Source organism: Eubalaena glacialis, chromosome 5, assembly GCF_028564815.1.
Source record: "Eubalaena glacialis isolate mEubGla1 chromosome 5, mEubGla1.1.hap2.+ XY, whole genome shotgun sequence".
In the NCBI taxonomy this organism is placed as follows: Eukaryota; Metazoa; Chordata; class Mammalia; order Artiodactyla; family Balaenidae; genus Eubalaena; species Eubalaena glacialis.
Genome location: NC_083720.1, coordinates 126,768,939 through 126,774,938, shown reverse-complemented (window position 1 = coordinate 126,774,938; position 6,000 = coordinate 126,768,939). Strand labels below are relative to the sequence as shown.

At 44.8% G+C, this 6,000-nt stretch overlaps 1 protein-coding gene across 3 annotated transcripts in view; it reads left to right on the top strand.

Annotated features, from left to right (window-relative positions):
• The first annotated feature begins 302 nt into the window (after positions 1 to 302).
• Positions 303 to 6,000, top strand: part of NFKB1 (nuclear factor kappa B subunit 1) — a 127,930-nt gene continuing 122,232 nt past the window's right edge. For all 3 annotated transcript variants that reach the window (XM_061192590.1, XM_061192591.1, XM_061192589.1), the window contains exon 1: positions 303 to 887. The gene's annotated coding sequence lies outside the window, so the exon portion shown is untranslated. The remainder of the gene's footprint in view (positions 888 to 6,000) is intronic.

Sequence of the window (6,000 nt, the reverse complement as noted above, 5' to 3'; positions counted from 1 at the left end):
CAGCATGCCTGGCTCCATGCCGACCCATCATCCCCTCTGGATGCCTGGGCCTGTCCTTCGGGGCTCTGGACCGGCTGACTCTCACAGCCTCACGGCCGACGCCTCCGCGCCGCCCGCTTCCCAGCAAGAGTCGGCCCCGCGGGCGCTTCCAGGGGGCGTCCCCGTCCGCCGCTGCCCTCGGGGCTCCCGGAGCGGCGGCGGGGGACGCCGGCGTCCAGGGCGCCGAACGCGCGCCCCTCGCCTGCGCCCCGCAGCGGCTCCGAGGGGCGGGTGCGGAGCGGGCCGGCGAGGCCGGGCTGGGGGCGCAAGGCCCCCCCCCGCAGGAGTGCGGGCTTCCCCCACCCCCGGCGGCGACCCCACCTCCCGCCCCCGCTGCGTGCGCGCGTGTGTCCGTCTGTCTGTCTTCTCTCTCGACGTCAGTGGGAATTTCCAGCCAGGAAGTGAGAGAGTGAGCGAGAGAGAAAGAGAGAGAAGTGCACCAGCGGGCCGGGGCAGGAAGAGGAGGTTTCGCCACCGGAGCAGCCCGGCGAGGCGCCGACAGCTTCCCCTGCCCTTCCCGTCGGTCGGGCCTCTCGCCGCTGCCCTCGGCCAGCGTCCCGCCGCCAGCCTCACTCGAGAGCCCGGGGCAGCCCAGGCCGGAGCCGCCGCGGCCGGGAAGGCGGCGACGCCGTGGTCCCGCAGCCGCGCGCCCGGCGTTCCCTCCGCCCGCGCTGCGGCCATGGCGCGGCGCTGACTGGCCCGGCGAGACCAAGCGCCCGCCCGGCCCCGAGCCGACGCGCTCCGGCTCCGGCCGGCCGCCGCCTCTTCCTTCCCCGGCCCCCAGGCCCGCGCCGCCCCGGAGCGGGAGCCACAGGCGCAGGGAGGCCGAGCGCGGACCCGTCAGCAGGGTAAGCCAGACTCGGGCAAGCGGGGGCCGCGCCGGCGACGTGCGGCCCGACTCCCGCCACCCACCCGCCCCGCACCCCGTCCGGCCCCGCTCGGACTTCCTCATTCCTGCGCTAACCGCTCGGCTAGACCGGAGGAGGAGGTTGACAGTAGCGGAGAGGCGCATGGGCTCTGCGCGAGAGGGGAAAGGCACCTCCGGACTAAGCACGGGCCGGTCGGCCGAAGGGCCGCGGCTGCTCGCCCGGGCCGTTCTTTCTCCCCAGTCCCTCCGCCGGGCGGGAACGCGGAGCGGAGGGGAACTCGCGCAAACTTTTTTTATTCCCACCTCCCCTCCCCCTGTCGGGGGGTCGGGGCTTGAGGGCTGAGGGGCGCTTGGGCGCGGAGGAGTGAGGGGAAGGTGGTTGGTGCAGTGCAGAAGCAGATTTCACCTAAGGGCGTTCCACGAAATGAAAGCAGAAGTGCATGTCAGTCCTCTGGGCTGGGAAAGCCCTCCCCAGCTCCCCAAGATTGAACCGGACAGCCTTATTCCTGGTCTCCTACCTCCAGAAGCAGCCCCCCACTTCACACACACACACACACACACACACACACACACACACTCTCCAACCAACCAGGACAGGATATGCTCACCTACCATAGGACCTGTACCTTAGTTTTCAAAAGATAAGGAGGGCCTGGTACTGATCCTACAGGGCCGGGCATTTGAGAGCGAAATTACCCACTTAGAACACTTTTTAGACACCCTGATTATGTAAAACAGTTGGACAACGGTACCATGTGTTGTGCATGACCTCTAAAACAAAAATGATGTAAACAAAGCTTATCGTGACATTTTAAAATAATAAATTTAAAAAATATCTGAGCTTCCATATACATTTTTGATAAAGTAGTCAAAATATCATCTTTTGCTTCTTCAGAACTTGTTGGTAGACGTGCTGTTCTGAGCAGAGAGATGACTGCAGTAGAAAGTGTATCTGGAAATGCAGGGTAGTTTAACCAATAGAGTAAATATTCAGATTATGCTCTTCTGGTGTGTAGGTTGAACAGAAATCACATTATCAGGAGTGGTATGTAAGAATCAATGGCTACATAAAATTTCTCATTAATTTACCGTAGTAAATTGGGAAATTTGTACGAAGATTGGTTGGTTGCTTGGCTTTGATTATCAAGATGTAAGAGGTTTTCATGGACTTTGCTAAGTAGGGTTTTTCAGCATTGCAGGTAACTAAATAACTATATTTAACTTAAAGATTTTGTTATAAAGCCCATAATCTGAGAAAATGACTGTGGTATTACTAAAACATTTAATGGCTGTGGCATAGAAATGTTATTCTACAGACTGGTGATCTTTGGTAAACACTAAAGCTTAGGATCAAGATGTTCAGTGCTTATTTTTCTAACAGAATGCCTCAATTGAATATTCCTGAGTTGTTTAAATTGCATTCCTGTTGCTAAAACTTTAAGTGGGAATCTGATTAAAATAAAGCCCTCAGCTGAAGCATGCTGTTTTCCTGATTTTAATATTGTGCTTTCTAGAGATGAATCCTTTTACTGTTTGATGCACTAAAGAAGTTATGTAAATAACTTAAAGCAGAGTATTTTTTTGAGCTTCTGAACTTGAGAAGACAGGAAATAAAAAGAGATTGATTTATCATGTAATTAAATTGCTAAAGTGAGAAGAACATATATGATAAATGGAAATATGAGATCTCCTGAACTTACTCATCCACATTGATACCTGCAACTCCTCAAAGCCCTCTGGAGCTTATTTAGATAAAATGTCTTCCTGGGCCACAGCCTACTGGACTGAAATACTGCTTGCCGTGAATAGAAAACCACTTCTAACCTTGTTTGAAAGACTTTTTAAAGAAAGTTCTATATAATCCAGTTAGGGATTGGTGGTGATTTGAAAATCTATTTGTTTTGAACTTTCAATTTTATCTTGTGTTCTGCAGTTGGCATTCACGTGGGCTGAATAAACGCCCGTTTTTCAAACCCCGTTAGTAAATACTGGAGTATAGGTACAAAAATAGTTGTTCCCCTTTGTAAGCACTCCTTTGATCTTTGCACTTCCTTCTTCTACCTTTTAAACAAGATCATCTGTAATGACTGAGTTGCACTTGGTAAAAGCTCAATTAGTCTGAAATAGACAGAATTTTAGATTTAGTGATCACCGTCCTCACATTTCTCTTGTCATGTTCCTTGGAACAAATTGACTCTAGTTGAGAAACTAATATTTATGCAGGCTGTGTTTACCACTGCTTTCAGACTCCCAGATAACTGATGAAGTAAGTTACTACCTGGACTTTCAGGGATTGCTCACTGTGGTAGATGGAAGGTCTTTATAAGGAATTGGCAGCCACAGGAATCTTGGACTATCATTCAATCAACAAGCCCTTATTTTTTACCTAATTTATGAGAGGTATTCCCCTGTTCAGAAGAGGTGAAAGTTCTGGCTTCTGGGGGAAGTGGTTACTTCATAACCTTCAATTAGTTTGAACTTGGGAGAAGTAAGAACAGTAGTTGACATTTTAAAACAATAAATTTAAAAAATGATATCTGAGTTTCTATATAGATTTTTGATAAAGTAGTCAAAATATCTTTTTCTTTTTCAGAACCTATTTGAAGTGCTGTTCTGAGCATAGAAATGACTGCAGCAGAAAATGTATCTGGAAATGCAGAGTAGTTTAACCAATAAGAATAGATATTCAGGTTATGCTCTTCTAGTCTACAGATTGAACAGCAATCACATTAACAGGAGTGGATATATAAGAATCAATGGCTATGCAAAATTTCTCATTAATTTCCCTTACTTTTAGTAGGAAGGTTGTTTCGTTTGGCTGATTGGTTTTCTGTTTATAATATGAATCATACAAGGTGGCATGATTGTTTTATGTTTTAAGAAGAGAAGGAGGAGGAGAAGGAACAGAATTTTTGTGCTGGGGGACACTTTTAAATGTGCTGCTCCTACATCTACATTTATGTCTGATCAGAGTTAATTGACAACTGCTTCTTGGTGACCAGCAAACCATACTGAAGCAATTGACCCTGCTTTCTGAGAATGACTTCTCATTTGCTGTCTTGTATCTCCCATAAATACTGAGTTATCCTACAGTGTTCTTGGAGGTGAGCAGGTAAATCATCAGAAGCATACGTACCCCTTTGAGTTGACCCTGTCACTGCTTAGGAGACCTTAAGGGTTTTAAAGATGGAGGCATTCATTCATCTTCAGAGAGGAAAGTTGGGACTTGTGACATAGTTTAGCAAGTCAGTTTGGCTCCTTGAACTTTTTTTTTTTTTTTTTTTTTTTTATAAATTTATTTATTTATTTATTTATTTTTGGCTGTGTTGGGTCTTCGTTTCTGTGCAAGGGCTTTCTCTAGTTGTGGCAAGCGGGGGCCATTCTTCATCGCGGTGCGCGGGCCTTTCACTGTCGTGGCCTCTCTCGTTGTGGGGCACAGGCTCCAGACGCGCAGGCTCAGTAGTTGTGGCACACGGGCCTAGTTGCTCCGTGGCATGTGGGATCTTCCCAGACCAGGGCTCGAACCCGTGTCCCCTGCACCGGCAGGCAGATTCTCAACCACTGCGCCACCAGGGAAGCCCCCTTTTTTTTTTTTTTAATCAAAAAAGATTAATATTTGCAACCAGATAATCTGGTAGAGTTAATAGTTAGGGTAATATTACCAAGACACTTATCTTTGCAATATTTCATTAATGAGTATCCAGTGCTTCACTGTTAGATGAAGAAAAGTAGCATTCTTTTCTCAATGATGACTTTGTTTCATACCTTTGGTCTCTCTTGTTTTAGAGAGGGTTCCTGGGTGCAAATTAATATGCTTTCATATTTTCAGGTGAGGCTGGTAGACCTACCCTTGAATATCAGCTAATAGTTTAGAAAATAAGTTGTGAAATGAAATCTCATTGCTTCACTATAAAAATATTTAAACCCTAACAGTTTTACACAAAAGTGATATAAAGTGTGATTTGTTAAAGAGTATAGACTCTTCAAGAGTGTAGATCATGGATGAAAATATTTGTTAAATTTACAATATTAATCTTAAAAATATCATTGTATTTAAAAATTTTATCATTGTATTTTAAAATTTAAAAAGAAATCAATTCATTGTTATTCTTTTATATTTTTTGCAGCAATAGATTTAATTATCAGTAGTACAAGTTTCATCTGCTTTAATTTGTTGCCTGTTTTTGAAATTAGAATAATGAAACGGATGGCTTAATTCCCTATTACAAATTAGCTTATTACTGTTCATTTACATTTCACCATTAGGCCAAAAATCTTATAACCAGCTTTTATTCTGACCCGTACTTTTGACAGATATTAATGAATTTAATCTATAGATGATTTCTTTAAGCTGTGAAAAAAATTCTGACTGATGGAGGCTGACTGATGCTGCAAGCACTGCTTTGTAATCCAAAGATTGTTAAAGCCTATCTAAATTAATCAATCAAAAAGTAAAAACAAAATATTTTATGACATCCGGAATAAAATACTTATGACCTATAAAAAACTGGGGGGAAAAGGTTATAGCTGGAGAACCTCAGGAACCAGCAGGCAGTCCACAAGGTTTACTATACTTTCCACTTTCATACTTTAATGATTTTGCAACACTATAAAACCTGGGGCCTCATCACAGGAGGGTTTTGTTCGTTATTTCTTACTTGTAGCATTTTCAGAAAATTTTCCTTGGAACTCTGAATCTAACCATTTATTCTCTGTGGACACAATTTATGAAATGAAATATACCATCCACACTAGAAAAGGGTACAATGCCAACACTCCCAGGCCTGGTGTCATACCCTCAGGGAGAGTCAGAACCATTTTACTGAAAACTCCTAACTTCAGTCCACTCAGCTTTGGACTAAATTAATTGTGATTCTGACCCTGACCTCTCTTCAAATCACTTAACAAACACACATTCAAGTTTTAAAAATTAATTTTAAAAGTTGTTTACAAATACATATATGTATAATCATTTTTGTTGTTGCCAACAAACTGAGGAAGAAAATAAATGTTTACTTATATAACAGGTACATTGTAAAGCTGTCATTGTTGAAAAGTACCCTGAAAAGTGAATAGCAGCAGTGTTTGTTAGT